This window comes from Pantherophis guttatus, chromosome 3, assembly GCF_059756535.1.
Source record: "Pantherophis guttatus breed Tessera chromosome 3, ASM5975653v1, whole genome shotgun sequence".
Lineage (NCBI taxonomy): Eukaryota > Metazoa > Chordata > Lepidosauria > Squamata > Colubridae > Pantherophis > Pantherophis guttatus.
Genome location: NC_142065.1, coordinates 187,272,712 through 187,285,335, shown reverse-complemented (window position 1 = coordinate 187,285,335; position 12,624 = coordinate 187,272,712). Strand labels below are relative to the sequence as shown.

At 38.6% G+C, this 12,624-nt stretch overlaps 1 long non-coding RNA gene across 1 annotated transcript; it reads right to left on the bottom strand.

The window, feature by feature from the left end:
- Window positions 1-5,008: 5,008 nt before the first annotated feature.
- On the bottom strand, window positions 5,009-9,425 carry LOC117668501 (uncharacterized). Its single transcript, XR_004592303.2, has 3 exons — window positions 8,980-9,425; window positions 7,475-7,756; window positions 5,009-5,748 (listed from the first exon to the last, which is right to left on the bottom strand). It is a non-coding gene; the product is annotated as an uncharacterized LOC117668501 (long non-coding RNA).
- Window positions 9,426-12,624: the final 3,199 nt, after the last annotated feature.

Below are 12,624 nucleotides of genomic sequence, written 5' to 3'. Positions count from 1 at the left end.
TTCTTTCGTGAGCTTCTGTTTCGTCATTTGCAGGGAAACAGAAGCTCACGAAAGAAATGCCACGGAGATCTGACCTGAGGTGACAGTGCCGAGAGGGTGCTGTGTGCCACCTCTGGCACATGTGCCGTAGGTTCGCCATCACTGGTCTAGACTAAACTAGTCTATAAATACCTGGAGTGTGGGAGTTGAGATGGGACTCAACAAATATCACAACTAAACAATCACTCAGCTTCAAAACCCCAAACATTTCATCTAGTAGATTTAAAAGTTATTTATCCCTTCTCTTTAAGTGGACAACCAGTTATTTAGGATGTTCCATTTTTTTGTTTGAAAATAAAAATTCTAATCCAGCCAAGCCATTATTTGAGATAAGTCTAGCTGAGAAATCCAGATATGTTGTGACAGGTCAGGATATCTGTGACTTAATTCCAAGTCTTGGTTAGAAAGCCTGACATACAGCCGACCCATGGATAGCACCCAGATACTGTTATATAGAGAAGCTGGAATATGGAAATTCACTTTCTAATAGGCTGAAGTGTGAGCCAGGTCTGACAATAGAGTCTGGGAATGGAGAAACATAAAAAGCCAAAAATTTAATTCAGATATGGGCCAGTCAGGGAAGGCAGGCTGACTTAACACAAATTGGTTAAGAACCATTGGGCTGTCCATTGGTTTGTGACATCATTTTACAATCTGTAGGCTTGAGAGACATCTTCAGGCCAGTAACAAAGCTCTATCAACACGAAGAGCTTTTTTTCTTCTTCTATTCCTATGTTTTGGGATGAATGCTCCCCTAAAATGATTGCCATAGAGAGTGGTCAATGAAGAAGTCAACAAAGTGTTTTGTGTTCTAAGAACAAGGTTGTCAAGCACCAGGGAAACTAGGAGATCCATGCAGTTTAAATGGGTATAAAGATTTATTGTACGATTAAGCTCTCTACAACAATCTGAACTACTAATGGTCAAAGCAATTTGGTGGTAGATAAGGAATTCACAGTAGGCTGGACTTAGATCTCTTGTGGGTGCAAAGGGACTCATGACAAATAATGTGTTTGATTCCTGCCTTGGGATCAGCCTGGTCATCTCCTACATGGATCTTAAGAATGCCTTTGGAGTCTACAGTATAGAGAGCCAAGAGATATTGTTGGAAATATATGTTATACTTGAGACTGGTTCTCCATCGTCTGGATTTCCTACTACTATTGATACTGGGAAATCACTGAGAATGAGAATGATATATGACAGGTGCAAATGGCTTTGGGTGGATTTGAATTGGCTCTTCCTAGTCCTAGTTCAACACCATAATAATAACACCACACAGGCAAAAAGTTAAGCTTGCAAATCTGGGTTAAATTCAAGTATAATTGTTCTTTCCTGTAAATATATTTACTCACCGGAACAATATTGAAAATATTTTGGATAATCATATTTCCTTACCTAAATGTGTGCAAACATATAATTATGCTGTTACTTTTGTTATGTGCGAAATTTTATTCTGATGATTCATGCCTACATTGGCACTTTTCTTATTTAGCTTTTGCTCACATCTGTTTCTCATAAAGAAAATCCTATTCATGTGATGTACTAACTCGGCTACTTGCAATTATGAAGACTCTTTTTTCAAGACCTTACCTTGGTTGTAGCAGCATCCTTGAATAGTTACAGACCTTCTTTTAACACCTTTAGGCTTTCTTTACTTCTGTTTTTAAAACTGGAGATTTGACATTCTTACTATTTCAGGAAATGAAATTGGATTTACATTTAGACAGATTGTTAGGGTATGCAAATGGCTACAAGTGTTTTTTTAAATTCTTTGATAGTTTATGCTCTATTTGGTTAGAAGGAAAAAAAATGAGAGTATTTTACTCTTGTGTGCAGAGCTGGATTGCTAAGTATTTACTGTATTGTTATAACTATGTAGTTGAATCCAGCATGATATGAATAGATGCAAAAATAATGTTGATAGTGGATCATCTACACTTTATATATTGTGGATAGTTTCAGACCTTCATTTTTAAGCCAAACTATGAACCAGATGAGACAATCCCATCCACTGAAGTCAACATGTCCTGTTGTAACACCAATTATCTGTTCACAAAGAAAGGCCAACAAAACCATTCCTTCAGTTAGGATGAATGAATTGGTTCTTTTCAGACAATGTATTTTCAACACCACAAAGAAGGCAGAAATTATTTAACAAATTTCTCTAGCTAATCTTCTGCTTATTTATTTGAATTCTAAGGTTGCTCAACTCTACCAGGACTGTGGGTTGTGTACAATATTAAAACAATGTAAAAAAACAAAAAGATCCAGAGAGGAAAAAATAACACAATCTCTCGTATACCTTTCATGACATAAGGCCAGAGATTGATCTCTCTGTCTTTCTGTCTATCAAACAATCATATACTGATTGGACTCTTCTTTCAGACCATCAGTCATATCAAATGGAGCAATTTGAATGAATTTGAAGCATCTCAGTTGGGGTCAATACAATTTTCCAAATTCACTTTTACATATTTGATCCAAGTTGTTGATTCAGCTGTCTTCAAAGCTTCAAAGGAGCACTTCACTTTGATGATGGCTCATGCAGAACAATCAGTCAAAGCTGCTTCACAAAGCAACAAGTTTCCTTGCATCAAAATGTGAGCAAAAATTTCCCTGAGATATCCAAGCTTCTCTTGCAGGAGTGTAAGTAGAGATATCTGACTGTGTTCCAAGGTAAACCTCTCAGATAATGAGAGAGATGTCACTGAACTTTCTTCCTAGGCGGCAGCATTGAAGGTAGGCTAAAGAAAGGGAAGGGAAGATCACCTGATGACCAGTTGTTTTCCCCTGAAGCAACAGGTCTGAGACTGTTATCAATTCAGACATTCACCTTCTCATCATTTCCTTCTTCCATGAGAGAGCACAGTTGAGCACACAGGAAGTACTCATGCTCCTTTCCCTCAAAAGACTCTAGACACAGGCAAATTGCCTGGATTTCACAGTGCAAGTATGGCCTGCCTTTTCCCACTTTATCAGTTCTTTCACAAACTGAATGGAAGAGAAGAGTGAAAAGAGGAAGACAGTGGCCACACTCGCCAACAATGATCATCAAGGAAACCACTGGAGCCTTCTAAGGGTTGTTTCCAGGAGCTGCTTCTGTTGATGTGACAACTAATTTAGGAACAGTATAAGCTGAAGAGGAGGAGACAGCAGCTTTTCCTTGCCTCTCTTTAGCTACGTGGCCCCTTTTGTGCTTGAGGTACCATATTCATGTCGAGAAAACTCTTTGCTGTCATTTAGGGGTCATCTGGAATTCTGCAGACCAGATAAGGTAGGGTTTTTCTCCCTCCAAACAAACAAATGTCTTGAAGGCATAGGCAATGTTAGCAGATCCCTGGTATCTGTGTTCTCTGCATATTTATACTATATTTATGCATATATTTATAGCACTATCCATGTTATCCACATTTCTGCAATGAAGGCTTCAACAATTGAAATGTCCTAATGTAAACTTTCTTTTAAAGATTAATTTTAATAGTGCAACTATCTCAGGGATATGCTTTTTGCATATTTCACTCTTTCTGAAACATCTATTGTTTTGGGGGTATATTTTTCACAACACTCACTCACTCACTTTCTCACTTTTTTTGTGGATACTTTGGGTCAGAAAAGGAAAGACAACAGGAGATTCAATTCAATGCTGCCTCAATCAAGGCTATTTTGGTGAATTTTGTTTCCCTACGTTTGACAGCAGTCCTCCTGGATTTAGGCCAAAATATACATCAGAGTGGCAACTTCCAGCTTAGGAACACATTCAACCTCAAGCTATATACATGTAGGTTTAGATTGTCTCAGAACTTGGACAGTAATTACCTGTTTTTTCCCCTTCAGCTGCTGAGAGAAAGCAGAGGGAGACAGAAAGAGAGAAAGGAAGGTCTATGAGACAGAATATCAGCATCTCCACCCACTTTTTCATTGTCTCTAATAGCCATGGAGCCTCTGACAGATAGCCTCCAAGGAACTCAACAGAAAAATGTTTGCCTATCCATAGTAGAAATAATTTGTCACACTCCTCTCTCACACACCCTTTTCCTATTTTCTTTAACATGATATATTTAAAATATACTCTAATGAATGACCATCAATTTTTTCTTATGTGTATTCTACTTCATAAATGGAAAAACTTTTATTTTTGCAAAGAAAAAAGAAAAGAAAAAACAACAACCAGAGGCAGGTGGTGGACATGCCTAGAATGATGCCTCTGAGCAACTGAAACAATACTATTAACAATAACCAAAGCAAACAGAGAACGAAGATGGTGAGGTGGTTTAGTTAAGATAATATTTCTCAACCTCAGAAACTTTAGATTGTGTAGAATTAGACTTCTAGAACAGGGGTGTCAAACTGGCGGCATGTGGGCTGGATGTGTCATGCGCAGACTACGCCCACCCCAGCTCCGCGAATGGGAAAAACATAGCAAAACATCACGTGACAACTTGATGCGGTGAGTTTGATATCCGTGTTCTAGAATTTGCTGGCTGGAGGAATTATGGGAATTGAAGTCCACACATCTTAAACTTGTTGAGGTTGCAAAACACTGGGTTAAGGTGATATATTATTAATGGGAGATGCAGGTTCAACTCCACTCTCAACCTTGAAAGTCAATGGATGACTTTGTACCAGAATATCACTCAACCTACCTCATAAGTTTGTTGCTGTGGGGATAATAGTGAAGGAGGGACTCTAACGTATATTATCTTGAACTTTTGGAAGAATACTAAAAATAAATTAAAAAGTAAAATCTGGTTCTCATCTTGGCAATGAAAAAAGCAAATAGTAAATAATAATTTAAATATTTTAAAAACAGAAACAGACAGAAGAGGCTTGATTTGGGCATTTAACATTTTAACTGCGAACTATGATGATCAGAGCCAGTATTTTCTCAAGGTGATAGCAACTGAATATTATGTTCATTTAAATTAAACTAGTTCCTTGGATAATAACAAAATAATTAAACGAGTCACCAAGGACAGAGAACCAATTTATTTGAATCATGTTCATAAAATCTACAGCAAGAATCTACAACAAGAGCCTGAAGGTAAAACAATAATATTGTTAGGAAGGGAGAGACATTTTGTTTTTAAAAACACCTTGATATTAAAAGGTATCATAGTTTGAGAGTAATAGAAATACAGTAGCTCCTGGTTTTTATATTTGTATCTGTTTTTATATTTTTATGTTTTTAAAGTGTCTTAACCTCAAAAGTAAATCTTCCATTTTGCTGTCTTTAAAATAAAACAAAAAGCTTGCAAAGACAAAGGAAACAAAAAAGAATCCAAAAGTGCTTATTTTTTTAAAGTCAAGATAGTGACCATGCAATCACATCCTTTTTTTAACTTATGTTCTGATACACATAAAAAAATGGATACTAGAGATTAAGTTGCATAAAATGGAGAAAAAAAACTTGAAATCAGAGTACCAAAGATTCAGTTTCATACATTTGGTTGCAAAAATTGTTTTGATTTACAAATGAAATTTCCAGACATCTCTCAATGCTGTCAAATATTTATGCAAAAAGACCATCTTCTGGTGGTCTGAGGAACACAATGGTTGGCTTCCCACAATAGTGTCATTCATGTACATTCCTATTGCCAAAGGCACAAACCCTCCTTGCTGTTTTTGATGAACTCTTAGCATATTTCATTACAAGCCCTTTCTTCTCCTTTTCCAAGCCCATTGGAAGTCACTATCTGCTTATATTTTCTGTAATGAAGAAAAAAGAAATAATTGCAGAGAAACTGCAAATAAAAAAGGATTGCAAAGAATATGGCAGCTGTTATGCAAATAATTTCTCATTTCTAAAGAGCATTTTTGAAGTAAAATAGTGTGCACAAAATAAAGATATGAATATGCAATGTATTCTTTCCTTAGCAATCCTAATACAAAGCAAAGCCATCTTCTTTTTTCTTTATTGAATTGAGATTTAGATCAGATGAAAGCTGTTAAGAGTCTTCCCTGATTTGGCACTTCCTAAATGGATCACAATTCTTATAATTCTCAATCAATATATTGGGTGACAGTGGAGCCATAGAAGTTTAAGTGATCATTTGCTTCATTGAATACATAATCCCATTATTTTCTAGCTGGAGTTTTCTTCATTAAGTTTTGGCAATCCTATTTGCCAAATAATATCCTTTAACTTAGGCAGAAGCCCTTTTGTTTTGCAAGTAGAGGACTCCTGGTTCAACTCCAGAATAAGTTTCATCAAGAAATGATGGAAAATATTTGGGCATGAGAACTGTTTTCAGAATGGGAAGTAAAAATCTAGGGAGACATACAGATTTAGATGGAATCAAATCATTTCCTACTTTCCAGTTGTGGCCAAATCAGTTTTTGATATTTCCTTTAAAAGGGTTACTAAACAGAATTGGTTCAGTGGAGTCCTCATAGGATGTGGTTCCCTTGTATTATATAGAATTATATAGAATTTGGCTTTCTGGACCAATCATTTCATCCATACTGCTTATGTTCTAGATGATGCTAAAGAAAATATTACTTGAAATGGAAGAGGATTTATTACTGAACCGCCCTCATCCCTGCCTTCCATTTGCTCTTTTCTGCCATCCCCAGCATAAATTTGGCAACACTGATTGTATAAGTGTCCAACTGCCTGTCTGTCCCATGAGTGCCAACTAAGAAGGATCTTATGGTCTCACATCAGTGGCTGTGTCAGCTGCCACCTTACGCTTGCTTGTGCCTTGCTACTTTGTGGTGACAATCTGCCACGAATGCTGGGGTGGGTGATTGGGAGGGGGAATGCTTGGGGGAAAATGAATGTAACTTCTGTATCTCCCCAAGACACTGCCTCAAGGTCACCCGGCTGGGAAAAGAAGGCAGCTGCATACCAACTGTTCTGAAAACATCTTGCTTGAACCTGATTGGTCATGGAGGTGGGGTGGAGGGAAATCAGCAATGGGAATCAGTTAAGGGAGGGAAAAGTTGAACTTATAGATTTTGGTGCATGATTCTCCATTGGCTATACATTACTGCGATGCACTTGACTGAACTATATCTTTCTCAGGAAATGGAGCCAAGGATCATTTCTATAGAAAGGTTTAAGTGGTGGCAGGTCTGACAGGCTGACTGGACAACAATGAAGCAGATGCTCCAGTATTAAGAAGGAATCATTCCTGCTTCAGTTCACTATCTGGACTCTTTCACCATTTGAATGTGTTCCTTCATTTTGCCTAATGATATTTTTGGTGGCATATCTTTGTGGTTTTCTGCTTCTAGGCCAGAATTTGATATGTGAATTAGGATGGTGCACACCTTTGAAGACTGTTTTGATTTAATATAAGATGATGTAAACCACGATTTGGCAGTAGCTTACTTAAGAGATTCTCCACTCCTATGCATTCTAAACAGTGGGGTGAAATGATTACATTGCTTTGTTGCATTAAATGCACTTCTGAACATATAGGGAGCTTACCATTTAACCCTGAGCTACATATATTCTCTTCAATTGGAACAGAGATTATTTCCATCTATGAGATATCCAAGGAAGGATGTATCAGTACAGCTTCAGTAAAAGAAGTGGCATGAAGCATATCATCAAGTGGATTCCACATGTCTTGCACAGCTTTAAGACGAATGGTTTATGGCTTAAATCATTTGAGATTATCAATTATTTCATAGACAAGGTTTAAAGATCTAGCTTAGAAAAATGGACATATCTTCCACATATAAGATTATTCAACAGATTTCTTGCAGACTGTGAAAGGAAGATGACATGAAAGGAAGTTAACACAAGTTACAAATTAGCAAAGGGTCTTCTGAATAGAATAATATTTATTTCCTGCAACCTCTAGAGCAGTGTTTCTCAACTTCAGTAACTCTAAAATTTGTGGACTCCAACTCCCAGTTAAGTTCATACATCTTAAGAGTTTTCTAGGTTGAGGAACAATGCTTTAGGGAGCAGGAATAACTCACATCAGAGAACACTGTCCAGATATTTTTCTCTCATCACTTAAAACAATCCAACCAAGTGAAGTTATGGGATCCAACCCATAACCCTAGTCGGTCACTAGGACCCGAGGTTTAGTCTCACCAGAATGTGAGAGAGAAGTTCCCTAAGGATAGGCTCCAGCATGAGTCCAAAAGCTCAGAAGATATAAACCTCTGTTCCCGGTGACTGACCCAGATTGGATCCTGCAACATTGTCTTGGGACATGTATATTTGCCTCCATTTGCACATGAAGTTATCCCTGAACTTACATTCTGTGGCTAGATCTAATACAAACAATGAATAAAAGACAGGCAGTGTGGAGTGGTCTCTGATCTGTAATTCTATTCTTTCTATTGAAAGTCTCAGAAAAGGAATTAAATGATGGTCCTCATTATCCCAAGCACATATTTGCCCCAAAGATTATTCTTGTCTGCACACATGTCACCTTTTGACTTTAGCTTTGAGGCTGTCATTCTCAGATGTCTGACAACCTTATCCCCCACCCCCAGACAAACACATCACCCTATGGTGTGCTTTCCAGCATGCTAAATAGCCCTGCTGACCAAACATTCTTAAATTGTTTGAGAAGCTCAGACAGTTTCAACATCCTGCTATACCAGAGAACCCCACTTTCAAAATGTTTACATTCTTATGAATGTCCAAATTCAGTACGGTCTGTATGTGACTCTGCTTCTTCACCCTTAAAGAGCTTTAAGAAGTTGTTTTGGCTAAATAAAGATTATTTTCCTTGTTGTTATTTTCATGGTGAGCAAAGAAACAAATTTAAAACAGTGCTGAGAGAACTTTTTCTGTAGTAAGTTGTGACACTGTACTGATCATAGCTGATCTCAAATGGAGAGGAGAGCTCAAGGATATCCAAGGGTTCTTGGATCACACTTGCTAATGCGATCATAAATTGGTTAATCTTTCAGATGCCACAGTAACTGTTACAGTACAGTTTATAGCCAAATATTTTCAGTTCGATTAACCTGAATAGGATTCAAGCAGGTTCACTAAGTGCAGGATTGAAACCCTTCTTTTTTCGTTTTGCAAACTTGATAGTTGCTTTCTTTTTCTTCCAAATGCACTTATCTATTGAAGATAATCAACCAGTCTTAAAGGTTTCTCCTCGATGTCTTTTATGCAACTAGCTTTAATTGAGAACCAGCCAAATCCTTTCACCACGGATGTATTTTTCAATATTAAAATATTTCTTTAAATGCCATTAATGTAAACCGTTGCTGGGCAGGCTTCGTGTTTTATAGACTGAATCGCATAAAAGGTCATTAAAGTTACAGGCTGTGCTTTACTTCCACATGTCACACAAAAGGTGTCTTAGGGCTAATTTAATGACACGTGAAATTGGTAAACACAGGGCAAGATGGTGGCTGCCTGCGAGGATCAGAAAGCTTTAAATTCTTCTGTAGTGATGGCAACTGCCTCCTCTGTCCTAGCAACATTCTGACCTGGAAGGCTGAATCAGATGAAATGGGCCAAGGAACCAAACAGGAAGTCAAGTCAGCTCAATAATAAATCAGATAATGGTCCGATATCATTAACACATGGTCTCTTCTTGAAGTTCACATAGAATTTTCTTCCTTACTTTTCAGCATCACTGGAAAGAGCTTAGCAACCTCAAAATTACCCCTTGTCTGCTGCAGTTGTTATTTACAAAATCAGTCTACCATAAATTTCCTCTAATTGGCTATCCATAAGTCCCAATGATACAAGGGATGCGGTGGCTCAGTGGCTAAAATGCTGAGCTTGTCGATCGAAAGGTCGGCAGTTCAGTGGTTCGAATCCCTAGTGCTGCGTAACCGGGTGAGCTCCCGTTACTTGTCCCAGCTTCTGCCAACCTAGCAGTTCGAAAACATGTAAAAAATGCAAGTAGAAAAATAGGGACCATGTTTGGTAGGAAGATAACAGCGCTCCGTGCGGCTAGGGCGTTTAGTCATGCCGGCCACATGACCACGGAGATGTCTTCAGACAGCGCTGGCTCTTCGGCTTTGAAACAGAGATGAGTACCACCCTCTAGAGTTGGGAATGACTAGCACATATGTGCAAGGAACCTTTACCTTTATCTTAAAACCCAATGAAAGAAGTTCTGGTTTAATCTGAATCAATTCATCTTTAAAATTATTTGCATTCTCATTTGTTTTGTTTTGTTTTACTTTGTTATTTGGCAAATCCACCGTGCATGGTAAAATGCCCCTTCATGTTTGTCACATTTCTAACATTGATTAGAAGTAGCTTTGTACATCTTAAGATAATTCATCTGGTGTCATATCCAGTACCAATGTAAATCATTTTATAAAAGTTCTCTCTTAACACAATGTGAATTTCAGTCCTTTTAGTCACATTGTCTCCACACTTTGAGAACCATCATGCTAAGGATTGCTAGTAAGAAAAGGCTTACAAAGAATTCTACTCTATCATAGAACAATTTGCACTTGAGCAATATTTTCTGATGTAGTATTTGGAGATTTGGTAAACTATCATGGCATCCAAAAAAAGATACACCCAGGAAATCAAAATAAACTCAATCAGATTCAGCCATCGATTTTCCATATCTGGATCCAGATACTGCTTTCTAGCCAATGCAAGCCACTCTCTTCTGCTATAATAGCAATAGCAATACCACTTGGACTTATATACTGCTTTATAGTGCTTTACTGCCCTCTCTAAGTGGTTTACAAAGTCAGCATATTGCCCCCAAGAATTTGGGTCCTCATTTTACCCACCTCGGAAGGATGGAAGGCTTGAACCTGGTGAGATTTGAACTGCCAAATTGCAGTCAGCTGGCAGTCAGCAGAAGTATCCTGCAGTACTGCATTCTAGCCACTGCGCCACCACGGCTCATGTTGAGGAATAGGCTACTAGGGCAAAACTGGCTCTGAAATTGAATGGACATGGAATAGGCAATAACTGTTGACAAACATGTCTTCCTAGAACTTGCCTGCTCCCACTTTTTTAACGATCTGATGATCAGACAATATCCAATTTTAAGTACAGGATATCCCTTGTTGCCCATTAATTTCATAGAATGATTCTAATAGTGGATTCATTTTCTGCTTGGCCCATCACTAGCTCACTACTTCTCGAGTGCTGAAACTATTGCTATCTTTCCAGTCTCGGTCTCTTGCAAATGCATCTCAAAAGATGTTTTATAGCTTTGACTCACAATTGCTGTTTTCTGATCCAAGTTGTCTTAAGCCTTTTTTGTGAACGTGGTTTCCAGTGCTTTGTCGCCTTCTAGTAGTAGATCCAGCTGGCACATCTCCTTTCCTTTAGCAGCTAGTTTTTAGACTGCTGTAGTTTCTGCTATTAGATAGTTGCTAGTTCATTAACTTATTATCTTGAGGTTGATCCAATGATGCATTGTGATCAAGCAAATTGATTTGGTGGCCTGAGAAATTTCAAGTTCATGTCTATCCTTGTTAATTAAAAAAAAAAACAGGAATCTGATTTGTGACAAACCAAAATCCACAGCCTACTTCAGAAATCCAAAATCCTTGAAAGATTGCCTAGAAGAATCCACATCGCTAACAAATGGGCTAGATGGTCATCCACTTGCTAGTTAAACACTTCTGAACTGACTTTGAATGATTCTTCTACATGAGATCCCTCTTTTACTTGATGACAACTGGCATATCTCCCAGTAGTGGTCTCCAGGCTACCCAATGCTAATTGTTCCTCATAAGATGACAAGATCCTTGTCATCTTTGGGCTCTCTTTTGGATTTGCTGCCTAATTTCAATATTCTTTATAAGCTGTCATGCTGAAAACCAGAAGCAACATTCTAGGTACAGTCTGACCAAATTAGAATAGAGAGGATTTCTCCTGATTCTCAGATCGCTAGGCTGCTGGTGCAGAATCCTGGGAAAGACAAGACGCTAACGCTTCAGTCGATAAACCCGGTTTATTTACCTGCTACACAACAGCTTCTGTTGGCGCTGGAATGATAACATGAACAAAGTCAGCACTGAGGGCGTCTGCCCCTCAGCTCCACTTTATAGTTCCGCCCTCTTCTAATTGCTTGCTGTGCGCGTGTTCATAATCCCTTTTAGCTGGAGGGTGTTTGAATCTGCCCCCGGTGCAATTCAGCGCGGTCGCAGGGTTATGATGTCATCGGGGTTTCATCGCTTTCAGCCGCTATCTGACATGAGCCGCTCCAAACCCTAACATGATCTTTGCTACATCCCACCACTGGTGTGTATAATACCTAGCTGCCTAATATCAGCTCCTCCGTCACCCGTGCCAGTGACCCCTCCTGCATCGCCTATTATTCTCCTGTCAAGACGTCAGGGTGTCGAGTGTTGCTTGACACACGACACTGATTTTTGACTCAATTAACCCAGGAATCCCCAATTCCCGGGTTGTGGTCCACTACTGGGCCATCCCCTCTCCCCCCCCCCGACAGTTCACCAAGCCGGAAAGGTTGGGGACTGCTGAATTAACCCATTCAATTTTAATGCTAATTATAATTAAAATGACCTTTAACCAATTAATATTATCATCCCCCCCCCACAGTGTACATTTTATTTCACGTAACTTTTTTACAATTTGTCATAGGTGGTCTGCAGTGGTTTGCACATAAGAAATAGATAGAGCTTTGATCACACTATTGTAGCCAC